Raw genomic sequence first — 24,479 nt, forward strand, 5'->3', positions numbered from 1 at the left:
TCATTTCATTGTTTTACATGTAGTTGTCCAGCTTTCCCAACACCATCCATTGATGTGACTGTCTTTTATCCATTGTGTACTCTTGCTTCTTTTATCATAGATTCATTGCTCATAAGTGTGTGGAAATATTTCTTGCCTCTCTATCTGTTTTTATTGATTATATCTCTTTGCCAATGTCATACTCTTTTTATTACTGTAGGTTTCGTGTATAGTAAGGTATCTGGGAGGGTTATGCCTCCAGATTTGTTGTTGTTTCTCAAGATCATTTTGGCAATTTTTAATGGTTTCATGTAAGACTTAGAGTTATTTATTTTCTGGTTCTGTGGAAAATACTACAGCTTCGTAGCAGGAATTGCCCTAAATCTGTAGGATTCTTTGTGTAGTACGGCCATGTTAACAATATTAACTCTTTCAATCCAAGAGCACAATACATTTTTCCATTTCTTTGAATCACTTTTAATTTCTTTGTCAGTGTTTTATAATTTTCAGTGATTAGATCTTTCACATATGTGGTTACATTTATTCCAAGATATTCGGGGGAATGAGGTTTTAAATATTATTGCTTTCAACGTCCATTTTATGGTATCTCATGATTAATGTGTACAAATGCAAGAGACTTCTTTACATTTATCTTGTAACCTGCTCACTTGATGAAATTATTTATTGTTCATAATAGTCAGTGTGGAGCCCTTAGGACTGTCTATGTAGATTGTTATGCCATCAATACTAGTGACAATTTTGCCTTTTTCTTTCCATTTTGTGTTACTTTATCTTCTTTTTTTTTCCTTTTCCTTTCTTCTATTACTATTGAACAGAAGTGGTGAGAGTAGGAATCATTGTCTTGTTCACGAATTTACCCAGAAGGCTTTCACCATTTCCCCTAAGTATTATAATTTGTTATAAATGGCCTTTAGTATGTTGAGAGATGTTCCCATTGTACTCACATTTATGAGAATTCTGATGATGAATGTATGTTTAATATTGTCAAATGCTTATACTTTGTGTATTGACATGGTCTTGTGAATTTAGTCCTTCCTTTATTAGATATGTGTCATGCTGATTGACTTGTGTATGTTGAACCATCCTTGTGACACTGGAAGGAATCCAACTGATCATCGTGTATAATCCTTTCTATGTATTGCTGGATTCATTTGTTGATGTTTTTCGAGGATTTTTGAATGTATATCATCATTCATCAAGGATATTGGATTTTCATTTTCATTTATTTTTTTGGTAGTGTCTTTGACTGGTTTTGTTAATAGGGTAATGGTGGCCTCATAGAATAACTTTGGGAATATTCGTTCCTCCTTCATTTTCTAAAATAGTTTGTGAAAAGGGGTTTTAGTGAAGGAATCCAGGCATTTTGTTGAAGGGGTGTTTTTAAAATTATGCATTTAATTTAACTTATAATGATGGCTCTTTTCATGTTCTCAATTTTCTCTTTATTCAGTGATGGCGGGCTGTACTTTTCTAGAAATTTGTCTATTTCTTTTAGGTCGTCCAGTTTGTTGTCACATAACAGCTCATAGTGCTTCCATAATCTTTTTTTGTATTTCTGTAATAAGAGATATTATTTCTACTCTTTCATTTCTTATTTTATTTGGGTCCATTCTATGTATTTCTTGATAAGCCTGGCTAAATGCTTACCTGTTTGTTAATATTTTTTAAAAAATGTAAAGCTTTTGATTTTATGATTTGTAATTTGATTTTCAAATATTATTTTATTTATTTTCAACATAATGATTAAATATTTCTCCTTCTACTGCTTTGGGTTTTGTTTGTTCTTATTTCTTGTTCTTTTGGGTGGCATGCTTTGTCCTTTCTATGAGGTTTTTCTTGTTCCTTGTAGAAGTCCTGATTTGTTCTCAACTTCCCTCTTAGATTTGTCTTTGGTGCATCCCATACATTTTATGAAGTTGTGTTTTCAGTGTAATTTGTCTCCAGGTATGATTTTATTACCTCTTTGATTTCATCATTGACCTTGTTTTATTTTATTTTTTTAATTAATGTGTTTTAACTTCATGTTTGTGCTTTTCCTATTCTTCTTTCAAAAATTCATGCACAGTTTCTTACTTTTGTGTATTGAAAAATACTTGCTGTAACCTATATTTGCTTAAAGATCCTGAGGCTCATTTCATGACATAATATGTGGTTAATTCCTTAGAAAACATCCTGTGCACACTTGAAAACTTTATGTGTTCTGATTTTCTGATGCAGCGTCCAATATCTAGCTTAGGTTCAAATGATCTAATATGATATTAAGATCTCTGTTTCCTACAGATATTCTTTCTGGATGATCTGGCTATCAGAATAGTGAGGTGTTAAACTCATCTTCTGTTATTATTTTATAATGAATTAATTCTTTCATGTCTACTAAAACTTCTTAGGATCTATTTTTTTGGGTCCATATACAATTTAATGAGTGTAATACCCTATTTTAATATTGATCTGTTTTTCTTTATATACCCTCAAATTTTTCATTTTGGCCCCTCTTTTAAAATGTATTTTGCATGAGTTGAGCATTGCAACCTGCACTTTCTTTTCATTTCCATGGGATATCTTTTCCACTTATTTCCAAACTATGTATATCTTCCACCATAAAGTGAGAATTTTTTGGGGGGAGGTAAAGATGGTGGAGTAGAGAGATGCTCGTAGCTCACCCTTTCCCACAAATGCACCAAGACTCACATCCACAATCCCACTCAGCTAACCAGAGAACCTGCAGAACTCTGACAGAACATTTTCCTCTTCAATAGATAAAGATGTGAAAAATCCGGTAGGAGAAAAGTAAGAAAGAAAGAAGAAAAGGCAAAACACATTGGGACAGGTCAGACAGGGAGGGAGCAGGCAGGATGGTGGGGGAGACTCCAAGTCTTGGACATGTATGTAGTATAAGTTGACTAGCAGAACTAAGTTAAACAGGCACAGAGGATCCCTGTGACACTCAGCAGAAAATGCAGCCCAGAAGCTGGGGGCAGGGCCATGCTGCCCGACCCGGGTGGTAGATGGGGATGGCTACACTGCGTTGGCCCAGGGAAATGAAGTTGTCTTTGTGTCATGGCTGTGGGTGCACAGGGCAGAACAACATGGGCCCTCCATAAAACAACAGAGCAGATGTGCCCTATGGGTGGAAGGGTGCATTCCCCATCTCTGAATTTCCACAAAAGTTTCTAGGTGAAGAGAGCTGGGGCTCAGACACAGCCACCATACCCTCTGGTGGTTTAAACCCATGTGGCAGCGGGGACAAAACCTGCATCTACACCTAAGGAATTAGCAGCCTCAAGGACCAGTCCGAGACTTGTCTACAGCCAGAGGCATATTGAATACTTCTGTCCGGTTCCTCAGAGAACTTGTCGGACAAAAGAAACATAGAGCTGGTTTTTGGCCCAGACCAGGGGCAGGGATGTTCCTCAGTCTTCCCTGAACCCACTTCTCTTGTGCAAACCCTAGGCAGAGTACACAGTGGAACAGAGAAGCAGAGTGATCGGCAACCATAGGTAGAGGTTGGCCCCTCAAATTTTGGGCAGGAATACAGCCCCTGACCATGGTGCTGGAGAGGGCATGATGCCCAATCCTGCCTAGACAGTCTGCAACATCTGACTGCAGCATCGGGCAGGGCATTTACAAGCCAGCCCAGAGTAAGGAGAACTTCATCAGCCCCAGTGTTGGGTGTAGGAGCGATCTGCTTACTGACATGCCCTGGGAGCAGCACAGATGAGGGCTCCAAAGGAGGGTCTCTGGAAACAACAAACTGAGCTTCCAAATCAGGATGAAAAAAGAAAGACTTCACATTAAAAGTTCACAGTCTCCAGGAGGACACTGACCACCCCCTTGTATTAATCAGTTTTTACCAGTTCCATTTTCTATTACCCTCTTAATTTTTACTTCTTAGACAATTATAATTACCCCCATTTTAATCCCTTTGAAACTTTTTAAAATATTTTTATTATTATTATTTTTCAAAACTCTGCTTCAAATCCATTTTGTATTATTCATTATACAATGTCTTCAAATCTTTATTTCTCCCTTCTTTAAAATTCTTTATCTCTCTCTCTTTTTTTCTTTTCTAAGATGTATAGCTACATAGGCATTAGGTAGATTAAACTCCTTTAATACCACAGTAGATAACTGATACTCCAAAATCCACAGTGCCAGAGAGGAAGGAGTAAGACAAAGGAGAAGAGAAACAATTCCCAATTAAAGAACAGAAGAAATCCCCTGAAAGTACGATCAGTGAAATAGACATTGATAGCCAAATAATTCAAGATTTCAAAAATGGAGTGATCTAAGTACTGATGGAAATAAAAGAGATAGTGTTTAGAGATACAAAATATGTCAAAAATTAAATGGAAGCTATAAAGAAGAGACGAGTAGAACAGGTAAACCCGTTGACTGAGATGAAGAATGATTTAAAGTGTAGCAAATCTGACTAGATAATGCAGAAAAATGAATTAGTGACTGAGAAGACAGGACAATAGATAGCACCCAATCAGAAGACCTACAAGAGAAACAATGAGAAACAAATGAAAAAAGCATAAGGGACCTATGGAATAATACAAAGCATGCCAATCTTGGCATGATAGAAGTCCCAGAAGGGGAACAATGATTAAAGGGAATTGCAAAAGTTTTTGTAGAAATCATGACTGAGAACTTCCGAAACTTAAAGTAGGAATCAGATATTCAAGTACAGGAAGCTCACCGTGTGCCAAACAGGAAGAAAACAAATACACCCACACCAAGACATATAATTAAGATGGCCAGAATCAAGGATAAAAAATGATCCTAAAGACAGCAAGAGAATAGTAAAGTGTGAGTTACAAGGGAATCCCCATAAGCCTTACAGCTGATTTCTCTGCAAAATACTACAGCCCAGAAGGGAGTGAAAAGATATATTCAAAGTCCTGAATGAGAAAAATTATATACCGTAGGATACATTGACGAGTAAAGTTGTTATTTTTGGTAGAAGTAGAAATAAAGGATTTCACAGACAAAAAAAAGCTTCAAGAGTAATCAACACTAGACCCATGCTAAAAGAATTATTGAGAGGTCTTCTCTAAAAAGAAAAGCTGCAAGATGCTACAGAAATGTGAAACTCACAGCTGGAAAGGTGATAATTCATGAATTACAAATAAAATAAACACAAAATTTTAAAAGAAGACATACAAATCATTCAGAGTGGAGATGGAGGCAAGAAAATAGAGAATTTCTTTTTTTTTTTTGGTCTTTCATTTTAAAATTTTTTGTTTTCGGTAGGATGGGTTTGAGATCATCTAACTATCCGTTTAATAAAAGCACTTATAGTAAAGGTCTAATGGACTTATAAATAAGGGTAACAAGAAGACAAAAACTTATCACAGAGTCATTAAAACTAAATAAAATTCATGATAATACAAAGGAAAATGACCGAACCAAAAAAGGAAGATGAAACGAACAAAGAGGAAACACCAAATCAACTGCAAAGATAAGGTAAATTTGGCAATAAACACAAGCCTATCATCAATTATTGTAAATGTTAATGGACTAAATGCTCCAGTCGAAAGTCATAGAGTGGCAGGCTGGATAATAAAGCAAGAACATTCAATATGCTGCATACAAGAGTCCCACTTCAGAGAGGACACATATAGATTGATAGTGAAAGGATGGAAAAGGGTATTCCATACAATTGGAAAAACCAAAAAACAGTTGTTGCATTACTGATTTCAGACAAAATAGTCTTTAAAACAAAGGCCATAAAGAAAATAAAGAAGGACATTTTAAAATGATTTAAGGAGTGATACAATATGAGGATAGCACACTCGTTAATACATATGCATCAAATACAGGAGCACCTAAGTACATAAAATAATAACTAACAGATATAAAGGGGGAGTCCCAATTGAAGATTTCAACATTGCATTAACATCAACGGACAGATCATTGAGACAGTGAATAAATTAGTCAACAATAAAATTAAATAATACAAAAGAAATTTTACACTTGGTGGATATTTTCAGAACTTTGCAACCTCCCCAAAATAGGATATACATTCTTTTCAAGTGCACGTGGAATATTTTCCAGGATTCATGATGTACTTTGGCACAAAAGAAAATCAGCAATTTTAAGAAGATAGAAATTACCTAAAGCATCTTTACTGACCACAATGCCATGAAGCTAGAAATCAACAATAGAGAAACACAGGAGAACCAAAGAAATCATGGGGATTAAATAATATGTTATTCAAAAACTTATGGGGCAATGAAGAAATAAAAGCTGAAATGAAAAAGTACCTTGAGACGAAAGAAAATGAAAGAAAAACCACACAAAATTTATGGGACACAACAAAAGCAGTGCTGAGAGGGGAGTTTATAGCGATACAGGCATTCCTCAAAAAAGAAGAACAAACAAAAATAAACAATTTAACCCACCAGCAGAATGAAGTAGAAAAACAAGACCAAATAAACCAAAAGGCAGCGGAAGGAAGAAACCATCAATATTGGGGAGAAAATAAAAAAAAAGAGATTAAAAAGACCATAGGAAAAAAGTCAACCAAACCGAAAGCTGCTATGTCCAAAAAGTAAGTTAATTCGACAATCCTCTGGCCAAACTCAAAAAGAAGAAAAGAGAGAGAGCACAAATTAGCAAAATAAGAAAGGAGAATGGAGAAATTACAACAAAAAAAAACCCATAAAAACAGAATATCATACGAGAATATTATGAACACTATATGGAACCAAATTTTATAAGCTAGAAGAGATGGACAAGTTTCTGGAAACATACTGTCCACCAACAATGAATCAACATGAAACTGACCCTTTGAACAAACAGCACTAGAAATGAAATCAATATAGCAATATAAAACCTCCATACAAATAACAGTCCAGGACTGGATGGATAAGCTGAGGAATTCTACCAAACAATCATAGAAGAACTCATACTAGTCCTTCTCAAACTCTTCCAGAAGATTGAAAACAAAGGAACTCTCCCAAAGAAATTCTATGAAACCACAACCACCCTGAAACCACAACCAGGCAAAGACACTACCAAAAAAGAGGATTATTGGCCACAATCACTGATGAAAACAGACACCATAATCCTCACCAAAATAGTAGCAAATAGAATGCAACAACACAGAAAAAAAGATTATATATCATGACCAAGTGGGGATTATGCCAGGGACACAGTGGTGGTTCAACTTATGCAAATCAATCAATGTAATACAGCACATCAACAAGAGAAAGGACCAAAACCACATGATCATCTCAATAGATGCATGGAAAGCATTTGATAAAATTCAACACCCACGTATGATAAAAACTTTCACCAAAGTGTTCATAGAGGGAATATATCTCACCATCATGAAAGCTATAGATAACAAACCTACAGCCAGCATAGTACTCAAAGGTGAGAAAGTCAAATTCTTCCTGCTAAAATCTGGGACAGGAAAAGGATGCACACCATCACGACTCCTACTCAAGATAGTCTTGGAAGTCCTAGCCACAGCAATCAAATAAGAGAGAGAAGTAAAAGGGATGCAAATTGGAAAGAAGAGATAAAAGTCAAACTATATGCAGATAATAAGTTACTATTTATAGAAAACCCTTCAAGATTCAGAATGAATTTACTACAGCTGATTAAAGAAGTCAGCAAGGTAGCAGGTTACAAGATTAACATATAAATATCAGGTGGCATTTCTTAACGCTAATGATTCAGATAATACTATAGATCTACAGTCAACATGACAGCACTGTATTGGTAGATAAACATACATATAGGCCAATGGCACAGTATAGAGTGCCTAGAAATGAACCCAAAAACGTTTGGTCAACCAATCTTAGACAAAGGAGGCAAGAAATTACAATAGAAAAGGGATAGACACTTCAGCAACTGGTGTTTGGAAAACTGGAAAGCAGCATGAAATTCAATGAAGCTAGAACACTCCCAATGAAGCTAGAACACCATACACAAAAATAAACTCAGAATGGATCAAAGACTTAAACATAAGACAAGATACACTAAACCACCAAGAGGAAAATATAGGTAAAACATTATCTGACATAAGTCTCGAAAATTTTCTCGTAGAAGAAATAAAAGCAAGAAAAAACAAATGAGACCTAATGAAACCTAAAAGCTTCTGAACAGTAAAGAAACCGGAAGTAAAACAAAAAGACAGACAACGGAATGGGAAAAAATAATTGCAAATGAAACCAACAAAGACTTGATCTCCAGAGTATATAAGCAGCTCATCCAACTGAATAAGAAAAAATAAACAACCCAATCCAAAATTGGGCAGAAGACATAAACAAGCAATTCTCCAAGTAGGACATACAAATGATCAAAAGGCACATCAGAAAATGCTCAATAACACTTATTATCAGAGAAATGCAAATCAAAACTGCAATGAGGTATCACCTCACACCAGTCAGAATGGCCATCATTTAAACATCCACAAATAACAAATGCTGGAGAGGCTGCGGAATAAAGGGAACCATCATTCAGTGCTGGTGGCAATGCAGTTTGTTGCAGCCCCTTTGGAAAACACGATAGAGATTCCTCAAATGCCAAGGAATAGACTTAGCATATAACACAAGAATCCTGCTCCTGGGCATAAATCCAGGTGGAACCCTACTTCAGGATGACACCTGCACATCAATGTTCATAGCCAGCACTATTTACAATAGCCAAGACATGGAAACAGCCTAAATGTCCATTGACAGTTGACTAGATAAAGAAGAGATGGTATATTTATACTATGGAATAGTAGTCAGACTTATAAACTGACAACATAAGGCCATTTTCAGCAACATGGATGCTCCTGAAGAAAATCAGTCTAAGTGAAGTAAGCCAGAAAGAGAAAGAAAAATACCATATGAGAAGGCTCATGTGTGGAATCTAAAAACAATTTCAAACCAAACAAAAAATGCAGAAATACAAAACAGAAATAGACTCGCAGGCAGAGAATACAAAGTTTTGGTTGCCAAGTCAGTGGGGTGTGGAAATAGATATGCTGGGATGTTAAAATTGTAAAATAGATAAACAGGATTGTACTGTATAGCACAGGGAAATATATAAAACTTCTTAAGGCTGCTCACGGGGAAAAATGTGACAGCAAATGTTCATTGTAATTAAAAAATTGTGTTCTAAAATGGAATTTGGAGACAACTATTTAAAATGATTAAAAATTAAAAAAAAGTTAAAAAAAGTGACCCTAAATATTACAGGTGTAAATATAAATTAGAGAGAAAAACAACTATGCCAAAGAGCAGTAAAATCATAGATTTTGTTTTTGGTTTCTTCTTAAGATATGCAGAATCAAAAGACTTCTAGCCAGGTGCATCATGAAGAAAAGAGACATGCTTCAAAGAAAAAAAGTCAAAAATAAATGTGGAGAAATAACAATTGTTCCCTCAGATATACAAAAAAGCGATCATTTTGTCAACTCTTACATGCCAATAAACTGGACAACTCAGAAGAAATAGACATATGTGTAGAAAGAGACAGAGATAAGGAGAAACAAATAATTTGAACAAATTCATTAATAGAACAAAGAAAGAATCTGCATTAAAAAATCGTTAAGTAGAAGTGCAGATTTAAACATCTCCAGTGGAAAATATACAAAGCAGAACTTATACTCTTCTAAACATTCAAAAATAGTGAAGATGTAGGATACTCACAAATTAATTCTGTGAAGCATTCATCACCCTGATAGCAGAGCCAACAAACAAAGTACAGGCAAAGAGAATTTCAAGCCAATATCTTTGATTGATATAGATTCAAAAATTCTTAAAAATATTATTAGCAAACTAAATCCAGCAATACATAAAATGAATTATACATCATGATAAACTTTACTTCATTGCAGGGTCATAAGAGAGGTGGAACATACATGAAATCAATCAGTTTGATACACCACATTAACAAAAGAAAAAGGGAAAATGACGTGGTCATCACAATAAATTGATAAAAAACATTTCACAAACTTCATCTTTTATTCATTAAAATAGCAGCAACAACACCAACAACACCAACAACAAAAAAATCAGAAAATACAACAACAACAGAAAACTCTTACCAAAGTAGGATTCAGGAAGTATATCTCAACATAAATAAAGTCATTAATAACAGACACACAGACAACATAATATGCAAAAGTGAATAACTGAAAAGCAAATTAAGGAATAAAAAGGAATGCCCACTCCCACCATTTCTATTAAACACAGTATGGGAAGAAACTAGCAAAAGCAATTGGAGAAGACAAAATTTATTCAAGTTGGATTGAATGAAGTAAAACTGTTATTAATTTAGATGACATGATAATCTATATAGAGAACCCAAAAGATTCTCCACACCAAAACAACTAAAACTAATAGAGACATTTAGCAAAGTAGCATGATTCATGATTAATATACCAAAACAGTCACATTTCTTTACACTAACAATGAAATACTCCATAATTTTAAAAATCCATATGAAATTAGATCAAAAAATGAAAAATCTATGAAAAAACCAAGATAATAAAATCTATAGGACACTGATAAATAAATTTGAAGATGATGCAAAGAAATGGAAAGAAATCTCAAGGTCTTAGTTTAGAGGAATTAATATTGTTAAAATATACATACTACAAAAGATGTCCACAGATATAAAGTGATTCAGATCGATATACATGATATTTTGCACAGAAATTAAAACAATCTTAAGATTTTTATGGAACTGCAAAAGTACCAGAACTGCAAAAGAAACAATGAGGAAAAAGAACAAAGTTGGGGTCATAACACATATCCCCCCCAGATTTCAGACTATATTACAAAAACAGTAATCAAAACAGCACAATAATGGAAAAAGAACAAATATCTATATCACTGGAACAGAACACAACTAAACTATGACAAAGGAAACAAAAATATACAATGCCTAAAAGACACTCTTCGGCAAGTGATGTTGAGAAAGCTAGACAGCTACATGTAAATAAATGAAATTAGAACACTCCCTCACACTGTACAAAAATAAACTTAAAATGTTTTAAATATCTGAATCTAATACATGACACAATAAAACCCCTGGAATCTAACATAGGCAAAACAAGACATAAATTGTAGCGAAATTTTCTTATGTCAATCACCCAAGCTGAAAAGTATAAAAGCAAAATAAACAAATAGGTCCTAATTAAACTTAAAACCTTCTACACAGCAAAATAAACAATATGAAAAGATGAAATTCCAAATGAGAGAAAACATTAGGAAACAATGCAATCAACAAAAGTCTGATTTCTAAAGTACACAAATCGTTCATACAACTCCATTTCAAAAATCTACATACAACTCAGCCAGAAAATGAGCAGAACACAATTTTCTAAAGAAGGCACACAGATGAAAATCAGAGAAATAAAAACATGCTCACAAAGCTAATCATTATACAAATGCAAGACAAAAATAAAATAATGTTTTACCTCACACTAGTGAGAAGGGCCATCATCAAAATGTCTACAAATAATAAAGACTGGGGAAGTTGTGGAGAAAAAGGGACTCTCCAACGCTGTTGGTGGGAATGAATATTGGTGCAACAACTTTGGAAATAGTATGGAAGTTTCTTTAAATAATTAAAATAAACCTATCATATGACCCAGCAATTCCACTCCTGGGGATATAAAACATAAACCCTGAAAACAAAGAATCCTAGGGTAAAACATAAGAAGTACACTCTGACATTGGACTTAAATTGATTCTACATATGTCTCCTCTGGCAAGGGAAGCAGAAGCAAAACTAACAAAATATGATTGTATCATTCTAAACAGATATACACTTCAGAAGAAATGATTAATAAAATGAAAAGTCAACCAACACATTGGGAGAATATATTTGAATATGATATTTTCCAATTAAGTGTCAATATCCAAATATATAGCAAACTCTTACCCCAAAACAACAACAAAAAAGACCAAACAATCCAATTTAAAAAATGTCCGTAGGAACTGAATAGATAGATCTGAATCAATTAACTGTAGAAAACATACAGTTGGCTAAATGACACATGAAAATATGTTCAGAGTTATAAATTATTAGGAAAGTCATAACCCAAAAATGAAACAAGACCTCACAATTGTCAGAAGGTTGTCATCAAAAAAAAAATTAATAAATGTTGGTGAGATTGAGGAGAAAAAGATCACTGTGGACAATGTTGATAGGAATGCAAAGTATTGTTTCCATTGCATATATACATAAAATTTATTCATCCATTTTTCTATCAAGGGATATTGAGTTTGTAGGCTCCTGTCTGAAGCCTCTAGAGAATAAGCCCATGGGCTGAACTGATAAACAAGTTGTGAGGAATGTCACATATCCAGGCTGGATAAGAAATGGCCTGATCATTGCATCCAGTATGGATGGCTGGAGAACCTATGCTGGGTAAGATCCCCAGAGGAGGACAACCTAAGACAGGCACAGCCGGCTGGATAAGAGATGGCCTACTTAATGAAGATCCGTGGTGAACTTTAAAACAATCCTTGATCATTTAACATCCTGTGCCTACTGCAGGAGTATGGTGACATATATAGCTTAAGATTATTAACATTCTTAAAATTTAGATGATATGTGAGGCATTGTGTATGTCCTATATAAACCCTTTTTCTAAAAATCATTAAAAAGAAAACTGCTCCACTTCTCTCCACACAGTGTTTGTGTGTATAATATATCGTGCCCCTGACAGGGTTAATTTAATTTGTTGGGAGTATCTTAAAAGGATGTTGCATTAAATACTATGCTCTTTTTGCACCTATTGAAATGATTATGTGAGTTTAATTTCTCATTCTATTAGTGTGGCATGTCACATTTATTGATCTGAATATTTTGAAGTATCCTTAAACCCAGGAATAAATCCCTTTACTCATGTATGTGTATGATACATTAAATGTGTTGTTGAATTCATTTTGCTTGTGTTTTGCTGAGAATTTTGGGACATATGCTCATCAGGGATAATATTCCATATTTTGCATCTAATGTCCTTTCTAGCATTGTTATGCAAATAAAGCTGGCATCATAAAACACGTATGGAATCTTTCACCCCTTCAAATTCTTGGAAGATTTTTGGAAGAATTGGTGAAAAATTGTCTTCAACTGTATGACAGAATACACAGGCAAAGTAATCTTGTAAATTTTTTCTGGTTTGGGAGGTTTGAATTACTGATTTACTCATACACAATTTTGCCCTATTTAACTTTCTAATTACTTCTTCATTCAGTATTGGAAGACATATGTTTCTGGGAATTTGTCTTTTGTTCTAGGTCATTCAAATTGCTGGCTAGTGTTAATTTCTTATGATGCTATGCATCTCTACAACATCAGTGGTAATATCTTCTCTATTGTTTCTGAATTTATTTGAGTTTTTATTTTCTTATCCAACCTAAACGTTTGTCTACTTTATGTTTAAAAGAAAAAGACTTTCGTATGTTTTTTATCTTTTCAATTTTTTCTCTTGTTATTTGCCTTACTCTCATTGATTCAATTTTCTTCTTTATTCTTTCAGTTTTCTCCTAGATTCTTGATGTATAAAGTTAAGTATTGTGAATCTTTGTATTTCTTTTATTATTAAATATTATTTATTTATTTATTTATTTACATATTTATTCATTTATTTATCATTGAAATATCCCATTTACAATGTTTCAATCTGTTATGTATAGCATAGTGTCCCCATACATGCATATATTTCTGTGCCTATAAAACTCTACTTCACAATATTTAACATGCTGCTCTGTGTCATACAAAAAAATTTTGAAAACTTCTATTTTTATATATAGTGGATAACATTTATAAATTTACAGCTCCCAAATATATCCTCTCGCAGCCCCTTTCCATAGTTTTCATAAAATTGTTTAGTAGATCTGCGAGTGTATTTCAGTTTTGTAGATGAAATCATAGTGTTCTTATCCAAATATTATTTTAAGCTTCTTCATATGTAATGTCATGTATTATATTTCTTTCTTTTTCTGGCTTACTTCAATTAGAATGACACTTTTTGGAGAAATCTATTTTGCTACAGTTGTAATTGTTTTATCATTTTTTATTGCAGAATATTATTCCATTGTGTAAATATGGCATAACTTCTGTATACTGTCATCTTTTGTTGGACAATTAGGTTGCTTCCATGTTGTGGCAGCTGTATAAAGCACTGCTAAAGACATTGGGGTGCAGGTGTCTTCTTGAAATAGGGTTCCCTTTGATATATACCCAGAAGTGGAATTGCTGGATCATATGTTAAATTTATTTTTATCCATTAGAGGAAAATCCATCCTGGTTTCCAAAATGACTGCACCAAACTACATTCCTACCAGCAGTACAGGATGGTTTCCTTTCTCCACAGCTTCCCCAGCATTTATTGTTTGTGGAATTCTGTATGATGACCATTGTGACTAATGGGAAGTGATACATCATTATAGTTTTGAATTGCCCTTCTCTGATAATGATAGTGAGCAATTTTTTTTCATATATCTGTGTGGCATTTGAATGTCTCTATTGGAGAATTGCTTGTTTACGGCTTCTGCACAATTTCAGATTGGGTTTCTTGTTTTTTTTTTATTATTATTAGGTTGTATGAAGTCTTTATATTTTGGAAATTTAGCCTTTGTCAGTTGCATCACTTCTAAATATTTTGTTTAAACCTGCAGGTTGTCATTTTGCTTTGTTTACGGTTCCCTTTGCTGTGCAAAAGCTTATAAGTTTTATTAGGTCCCATTTATTAATTTTGCTCTTACATCCCTTCCCTGGGTAGTTTATTCTAGGAGATCATTGCTGAGATTTATCTCAGAGTGTTTTGCCTATGTTTTATTCTAGGAGATTTACTGTGTCTTGCTTATATTTAAGTCTTCAAGCTATTTTGAGTTTATTCTTGTGTATGGATTGAAGGAGTGTTCTAACTCCATTGCTCTGCATGCTGCTATCCAGTTTTGCCACCAGTTGGTGAAGAGATGGTCTTTTCTCTGTCATATTCTTGGCTACGCTGTCAAAAATAAATTGAACATAGGCCTGTAGATTTATTCCAAGGCTCTCTATTTTCTTCCATTGGTCCATATGCCTTTTTCTGTACCAATATCATGTCATTTTCATTACTGTAGCTCTGCAATAGGGTTTGGAGACCTGATGGGGTATTCCTCCAGCCTCTTTCTTTTACTTCAATATTTCTTTGGAAACTATGGATTTTTTATGATTCTATGTAAATCTTAGTATCAATTGTTTCAGTCCTAAAAAGAAATGTTTTGCATAATTTGATAGGAAATCAAATTTTCTTGCCTGATCATTGTGGCTAGGACTTCCAAACGATATTGTATGAAATTGTGAGAATGGGCAACCTTGTCTTGTCTCAGGTTTTTGTGAGAAGGGTTTCAGTTTTTCACCATTGATTATTTTGCTGGCTACATATTTGTCATAAATAGCTATTATTATGTTGAGATTTGGTCCCTCTGTACCCACTGTGATAAGAACATTTTTTGAAGATAGGTTTTAAATGTTATCAAATGTTTTTTCTGCATCTACTTAGATTATCATGTGGTTTTGTGTCCTCTCTTTATTTGATAAGGTGTATCACAATTGATTGATTAATTTGCATACGTTACACCATCCTTGTGTTCTTGGGATGAACCTAACTTGATAATGCTGTATGATCTTTTTTTAACTGCTGTTGGATTGTGTTTGTTAATAATTTCTTAAGGACTTTTACATCTATGTTTATCAATGATATTGGCCTACAATTTTCTTTTTAGGTAGTGTCTTTGTCTCGTTTTGTTATCAGGTTGATGTTGGCCTTATGGTGTGAGTTTTGGAGTACTCTCTCCTTATCAATCTTTTGGAAGTGTTTGAGGAGGACTAGTATGGATTTTCCTTTGTATGTTTGGTCAAATTCCCCAGTGAAGCTATTTGGGTCTGAATTTTTCTTTGCAGATATTTTTTATTTTATTGATAATTCTCTTCCATTTCTGGTGATCTGTCTGTTCAAATGGTCAATTTCTTCTTGATGCAATAATGGTGGGATGAATGTTTCCAGAAACTTCTCCATTTCTTCTAGGTTATCCAGTTTGTTTCCATGCAGTTGCTCATGGTATTCTCTTATGATATTTTGCAAATTTGATGTACTCTTTGTAGTTTCCCCATTTTCATTTCTTATGCTACATGTGTTCTCTATCTTTTCTTATTGGTGAGACTGTCCTGAGTTTTGTCAGTATTGTTGACTATTTCAAAAAACAGTTTGATTGATTTTTTCTATTTTTTAATCTTTATTTCAATTCTTTCTCCCTTGATCTTTATTTTCCCACTTTCTGCTGACTTTTGGTATTGTTTGCTCTTCTCTTCATGATTAGTTAACATAGAATGCTAGATTGGTTATTTGAAATTTCTCTTCGACATTTAGGTGGACCTTGTCACTATGAACTTCCCACTTAAGCCTGCTTTAACTGTATTCCATAGACTATGTTTAGTGTTGTGTCATATTTCTCAAGATATTTTTTATTTCTTCTTTTAATTCATCACCTCCCCCACTTGTTATAGAACCATGTTTTTTAATTTATATGCTGTCATTTTTTTCCCTGTATTTCTGTGATTGATTTGTAGTTTCTTGGTATTATACTCAGAAAAGATGCTTGAAATAATTTTTATCTTCTTAAATTTGTTGAGGCTTCTTCTGTGCCTCAGTACATAAACTTTCCTAGAAAATGTTCCATGTGCATTGGAAAATAATGTATATTCTGTTTTGGAGAGAAGTAGTGTTATGGAAATATCAACCAAATACAATTATTTTATCATAACTTTTAGCATCTTTGTTGCCTTAATAATTTTCTGTTTGAAAGACCAGTCTAGTAATGGTAATGGGGATTTTAATTCTCCTACTGTGATTGTGCTCCCATTGATTTCTCCTTTTTATCTATTAGTAATTGCTTTATGTATTTAGTTGCTCCTATATTGAGGGCATATATATTAATGAGTATAATATACTCATTTTGTATTGCTCCTTTAATCATTATATCATGTCCTTGTTTATCTTTCTCTATGGCCTTTCTTGTAAAGTCTATTTTGTGTGAAGTCAGTACTGCTAGTCCTGCTTTCTTGTCTTGTGCATTTACATGGAATATATTTTTTCATCTTCTTACTTTGAATTGATGTGCGTTACTCTTTCTAAATCGGGGCTCTTGTATGCTTCATAATGTAGGGTCTTGTTATATTATCCCATCTGGCAATATAAATCTTTTGATTGAAGCACTAATTCCATTAACATTTGAACCAATTATTGATAAACTGGTGTTTATTTCCATTTTGAACTTCATTTTCCAATTAATTTGGTATTTCCTTTATGTTCATTTCTTTATCTATTAGTGGCTTTATAAGTTTTCTTTTATTATCTTGGTTTTTTTCTGGTTTTGTGACCTCATTATTAGATTTTGACATATGGTTACCCAGTTTTGTATTTATATTGACCCATTATTATATCTGTTTATATTAACTGAAATGAATACAAAGTCAAACGCATAATACAGAGAACAGAAACAAGAATAAAATACTCTGTTTTGTCCTGTTTCATGTTCTGACACTTAAATATTTTGATGTCCTGTTTTACAACATCATGTTTATAATGTTTTAAGTCATTTTAGCTATTGCCTTTCTAATTATGCTTTTCTCTTTTCTATAGCATCCTGCTTCTTTATTTTTAGGGTTGATGCTTCATTATTTCTTTTTCTGTTGCTAAATACTTTTAGTATTTGCTTGTGTGGAGTTCATTTATCTCTCCTTCTATTCTAATGGGTAGCCTTGCTTGATATATTATCTTAGATAACATATTTCTTTCATTCTGGACTTTGAATATGTCTTGCCACTGCCTTCTGCCTGTTGTATTTGTGTGGGAAACGTGTTTAAAAATATAATATATATAATTATATATATGTAAATAATACCTTCAAATGAATTTAACAAATAAGATGAAAACCTATACTTTAAAAAATAGAAAACATTGATGAAGGAAATTAAAATTGATGCAAAGAAATGAAAAGAACTCTTATGTTAATGTTATGAAACAATGTGGTTGAAATACTACCCAAAGGAATCTACATTTAATGTGATTCATGTCAAAATACCCATGAGATTTTTCCATTAATAAGAAGAAATAATTTCAAAATTTATATGTAACCACAAAGATCTTGAGTTGCCAAAATAATCTTGAAAAAGAGTATTAAATATAATAGTGTAATGTTCTCTAATGTTAAACAGTCCTACAAAGCTTTAGTAACTTAAACAACATGATACTGTCTCAAAAACTGACACCAATCAATAGAAGAGAATAGAGCAAGCAGATATAATCCCTCTTACCTATGATCATTTAACCCATGAAAACGGAAGCAGGAGTATGAAAACAAGAAAAGAGATTCTCCTCAATACGTAGTGCTGGGGAGTTTGAACAAGCGAAATATAGATTAGTGTATTTCCTCACATTGTATTCAATCAGTAAACACAGAATTTCTTTTATTTATTATATTTACTTATATTTCTTGCACCTGTAATTTACAGATCTATGTTTCGAACATTTATTTCACTTATCAAATGTATTCCTATTTTATTCTTTTTGGTATAAATTTACACAAAATTCTTTTCCTGATTTCTCTTTCTGATAATGTGTTTTTACTATATAAAAATGCAATGGATATTTGTATATTGATTTTGTATTCTGCAAGTTTACTAAGTTTATTCATTATTTCTAACAGTGACTGGAGGAGTGTATGGAGATTTCTATCTATGTATAATTATGTCATCTATAAAAATTTCACTGCTTGCTTACAAGTTGAATGCCTTTTATATTTTTTCTTGACTAGTTGTTCTGGCTAGAACTAAAGTAGTGTAATTTAGGACTTGTGAAATGAGGTACTTTTTCTTATTACTGGACCAGGGAAAAACCTTCCTGTATGTTAACATTGAACTTGAAGATAATCATGGGTTTTTTTATATGGTTTTTATTATGTTTAGTCATATTCTATCTAGAGCGAATATGTTAAGAATTTTTTTTAAGTTAAGACCAGATCTGTGAATAATTCTCCTACATATTTTGAGATTGTTGTTTTTGAATTCTTTGTTATATAATGGTTGGTATCACATTTGTTGATTTGTGTATGTTAAATAAAATTTATGTATCAGGACCAAGCCAACTTAACTATACTTTATAATACTTATAGTATGCCATGAATTCAGCTTGCTAATATTTACTTAGAATGGAATACACACATACTGAAGGCAAAATTACATTGTAGCTTGAGTGAATATTTATTTATTTAAAAAATTTATCTCCCATTTGAATTTGGCTTATGTTTAAAGGAATTTATGTCAAAATAAAGAATACAACTTTTGGTAGTGCTGGATTTACTACAGATTAGTGATACAGAATCTAGCTATTATTAACAATTAATGTACAAAACACTTGCCTTAAAATGCCGCATTATACAAACAATGCCAATTGTTTCATGTCTGAGAAACATATTGCTTCCTAAAATGCATTACCTGATCTTTTCCTCCCCAACCCACATATACTGTTATTACTTTGTTTTTGATTGCTTGTTTGCCCCTTAATGGAGTCACTGTTTATTGAACCCAGGATCTTGTTTATACGTGTATTTATCAACATCATTTTGGAACACTTAACAGAAGCCCCAAGAGTATGGATTATAAAGATGACAAGAAAATTTATTCCTTCTAGGGACTGAAAAACCTCTGAATGAAATAATGGCAAAAGTAAACTTTTGTAAGTATACAATATGATTTTCTGTTAGTAATTTTAAAGAGGAATACTAAATTACATTTGTTTTACTTATAGCACTGAAATATAATTTAAAACAAAAATTACCCCCTTTGAGATTTCTTAAATTTGATTCATTATTTTAATCTAGTTTTATTTCATAAATATTTACCATTTATTCATAAACATACCAAATACACTGATAAGTATTTTACCCATATTTTGAATAAAGAGCTACTTATTGTAAAATGAACAGATAAATAACTGCTTCCATTTCCAAATCAAATTAAGATTCACCTTAATTACAAATTATAATGTAATAGTTATAAATTTTCAGTACAGGTTTTACAAAAATTTCACTTAAATTTCCATAACTTTAAAATTACTTTCTACATTTTGTGCATTATTTATTCTCTGTTCACCAATCTGGTATAAATTTGTGTACAAAAGGATGGAGATTGGTTTTATTTCATAGACCACCAAATTAAATTATTTAAAAAGAGTTTTGGGGGATAATATTTGCAGATCACACTATATAAATAAGTATCCTATATGTTTCATTTTAACTGTATGAATGAGAAGTAAACACTGACTGAATGTTACACTTGAGTTGCAAGGAGACCAGTCGTTTTGTGATGTCACATCTACTGAAGTTGAGAACCATTGTGAAGGCCTAGCAGTTTATATGTGCAGGCCTGCCAGAGCAGCATTTGAAGCTGCAGTGCCCAAAATCTTGCAGATTAGAAAATTAGCTGTAGAAAAAGTTATTTGTGATGGAACATATTTCTTCAGAAATTCAAGATGTGTCTTGTAAAGATGGACCAACTGGTTCAGGAAACTCTGGTAGATCGCTACTGTGTGATCAAACATTCTCTGGGGACTTGTCTTGATGTCTATGATTGAAGTAAATGCTTTTCAGAATTTGTCTGAAGAATCCTTGATAAAAACACCATGTTGCATACATTGTATCTCTGAAGCAGATGAAGATAATGATTTTCGTTCCCTGACATTTCCAAGAAAACTCTGGAAAATGGCTGGGAGTGACAAATTTAAATCCATCTGGTGGGATGATAATGGAACTTCCATAGTGATTGATGAAGATGTCTTTAAGAAGGAAGTTTTGGAAAGAAAGGCCTCTTTCAGAATATTTGAAACTGAAAGTATGAAAAGTTAACTTAGACAGCTTAACATTTATGGGTTTAGTAAAGTGCGGCAGAGTTTTCAAAGATCTGTTTGTCTAGCTGTCTTTCTGGCAGAAGAAAATGAAGTCTCTATTTTAAGCAAGAAATTCAGTGATTGTAGTTATGACTTGGTAAAGTATATATAAAATTTTATTTTGTACATCAAACTATGGTAATATAAATGTAAAGCTAGATTTTGAAAATTGTATACAACTGCAAAAGCTAAAACTCTTTATTTTTTCTAAATATGAGGACAGTGCCTTAAGTAATCAAGATTATGAGAAATTTTCCTAGCAACTATGAAACTTAAGAGAAATCTAAATAAAGGTATTAAAGCTGCTTTTAAAAAGTGGATTTCACCATTACTGCAAATGCTAACTTTTTAAACTTGATGACTATACTATTTCAATGTGTATATTCCAAATAAGGAATTTGAAAAAATAGTCAGCAATGTACATATTTTGATGATATTATCTTTGCATAGTAACCTTGAAATCTGAGGTTTTATAGGTTAGGCTTATTGTAGTCTTTTATTTTGGTTTGAAATATTACTAAAATTTTTCTCCTTTTATTTTAGCTTCAGTTCTGCTATAATCCAAATCTTAAACGAGGCTGTCCCCAGGTTGTAGTGAGAATAAAAAGAAGAGTTGGGATTAAAAATGCATCTCTGGTGTCTTCATTGGCTTAAGATTTCAAAAAGAAGCACTATAAAGCAGGGAGTAATGTGCATAATCACAATTTTGATTTTCTGGCTGACACTAGTGGAGAAAGTGCACTTTTACTTTCAGCAAATTTAAACATGCCTCTAATAAGAAAGCCCTCTACTAGCCACATAAATGATGATACAACTACCCTGATCAGAGGTGGTTTTTCTCCTCCATCATCAATGTCATTTAGACCAACAGAACAAATTGCAGTGGATCAACGTACTATTTTAAATCAGTTGACCACAGTCCACGGGCACTCTCAAAGCAGCTACACTGAAGCAAATGGCCGTGTTGTGAACTTCATTACAACTACAAGTTCTACTTCTCAGAACAGCAACTTGTCTCCCATACAGACCAATTATTTTGTACTAATGGTGGATCCTTCTAATTTTCCAAAAAGTTATCACTACATATCTGCCAATGAAGGTCATTTTTCTAAACTTCAACCAGGGAGAACCAACAGTTTCCAGTGACAGTGATAGCTGATACATCAACTACTACTCTTTAAAGGCCAACTCATCAGCCATCTTCAGGTTATGAACGTCATCCTAATTACAACTGATCTACCAGAGGATAACCAGATTATGCAGGATAACAAAGGTTAATATTAATGTTGGCAAATGTCAACAACTATCTGCAATTTTCTTATTTGAACAACAAACATAGATGTGTACCTGCATTTTCCTATATTTTTTTTAAAATAGAGTAAAGAGTTAAACGGGAGACTAAGTTACCATTTAAAGAAAAAAGAGATATTTGTTTGATATGATCATTTGATGGAAAAATTTGGCTGTAAATTTAAATAATTTCTTTAAAGGAAGAAGAGAAAATGGAAGAATTTAGAAAAAGACTAAAATATGTAGAGAGGGAAAAGTACTAAGTGGTTTCTGGTTCATCCTGGAAAGTATTAAACATGTTAAGTCAGGATAGGTTGCAACAGAAGATAAATACAGGAAGCAGCCAGGATTCACGGTCTCTATTATCTCATCCCTGGAATCATAAGGGTCACATGATGTAGTCTCAGATGGGACATTCAGCATGTGGTAGAATTTAATAAGTATTTTTATCTATGGTCTTCTTTGTGCTGTTCTCAAAGCATTTCAATTGGTGCTTTTATTCCTGCCCTGAAAAATCTACGCTATATTTTGTAGTCAATACTTTACGTTGCTTTTATGTTCCAGCCAAAGTCAAGCTTGTATCCTCAGGGTGGCCTTTAATGCCTTTCCAACTCTAAGCCCACAAACTCAACATAGTTTAGTCATTTCTTAATAGATCTGGCATCTGACTACCTTCACATATCTTTATGTTTCACTGTTTCTGGAGATATATCCAGGCAACTGCTTGTCAACAGAGTTAGCCCCAAATTCACAACTTTTGCTCCAGGTAATCCTTGGACTTAGGATGTCCTCCTTTTACCTACTTAGATTTTACCAGTCTCAGCACAGAAACCACCACCTCCAGATGTTTTCTGTGTATCACCCTTTCCTTGTCTAACTTGGATACCAGCACAGTAAGCACATCACTTGCCACAGGATACATTTTATTATTTAGTGAATGAAAAATACATGTTGACTTTAAGCAAAATCTACTTTCCTGAAACAACAAAACTCTCATGGTTTTCAAACTATTTCGTTATGGACTTTAGTCTTCACCACAAACTAGCTGTTTTCATATCGCAAGGAATAGTCACTCAAGACAGTAATTTAAGGTAGGTACAGGAGACAAAGTATTATTTTCTTCTTAACTCAAGCCTCCAGAGGCCTAAAGCATTCCATTCACACTTGCTGTATTTTTTTTCCTGTCTCTTCATCACCCACCCACCCCAAAATAGCTGATTCTCTTCCCCTTATCAATAAATATAGTCTTCTAATTAATTTACTTTTTAGAATCAGAGATTTGTCCAGAAGAGACAGTGTCATTGCAAACATTTAATGCAGGAATATACACCCCACATAAATTGTGCCATTTCAAACCTTCACACAGTAAGTATCTATGTGGTACTAGACGCTTGGTTGTGGTGGTCATATTCAGTAACCAAATTGCAATCTTAAATGTGTGGACTAAAAAGAGGTGAGGGTGGTATATTTAAAAATTTGTCCAACTGCAAGAATGCCAAATTTATACAGATATTAGGAAATATAAAATATTCATGGAATACTTTGTTTATATCCCATTAATTTAAAATAAAATGTGGAGCATTTTCAGAATGTGAAATACCATGTAATGCTGGAAAATTGTAGGCAAGTTCATAGAGCCTAAGGCTTCTGCTCACAATCATGCAGCCAGTGTCAGCTGATAAGACTGGAATGACAACATTGAGTCCTGAAAATGTGTCACCATTTGTGAAAAAGCCTTTGATAATCTGGAGAATGGGCAAATGGGCCAGGGTTAACTCTAGCATCATCCCACCAATATGACTTTTATCAAGAGAAGAAAAGAGCCCACTTGCAGCAGGAGATCTGTGTCTGGACAGCAGTGGTTTTTCCTAAAACAGAAATATCAAACTTTTAAGTTTGTCAGCTCAAATCTGATGGTGAATATTTTGTTGCTACATTAGCAGACTGGGGTTCAGATGGGCTGGTTAAACAGCTACTTTCCAGTTCTATTATCACACAGTGGGTCTTACTGTGATCATAATAACAAGTTTCTATACTGATAATTCAAACTCTTCAATTTAATTTCAAAATTAGAAATACTAAAAAGAATATTATTTGTTTGTCCATCTGTAGTTTTCTACCTGGGAAAACCTAAACTATTGGCAAAACTACAAAAGTTGGCTGGTGTTTGAAATCTATTCTCTGAGCTCTGGCCACTGAATTCTTCCCACTAAATACTACAAATATGAGTACCACTGTG

The 24,479-nt window shown here is 33.3% G+C and overlaps 1 long non-coding RNA gene across 2 annotated transcripts in view; it reads left to right on the forward strand.

The window, feature by feature from the left end:
* LOC140693722 (uncharacterized) overlaps positions 1–21,564 on the forward strand; it is a 35,278-nt gene extending 13,714 nt beyond the window's left edge. Inside the window, exons 3-4 of one of the 2 annotated variants that reach the window (XR_012069422.1) lie at positions 19,697–19,741; positions 21,494–21,564. This is a non-coding gene — a long non-coding RNA (uncharacterized lncRNA). Of the gene's footprint in view, positions 1–19,594; positions 19,657–19,696; positions 19,742–21,493 lie in introns of those variants that run through there. The other variant, XR_012069421.1, reaches the window with a different exon arrangement.
* Positions 21,565–24,479: the final 2,915 nt, after the last annotated feature.

Source organism: Vicugna pacos, unplaced genomic scaffold, assembly GCF_048564905.1.
Source record: "Vicugna pacos unplaced genomic scaffold, VicPac4 scaffold_20, whole genome shotgun sequence".
NCBI classification, from domain to species: domain Eukaryota; kingdom Metazoa; phylum Chordata; class Mammalia; order Artiodactyla; family Camelidae; genus Vicugna; species Vicugna pacos.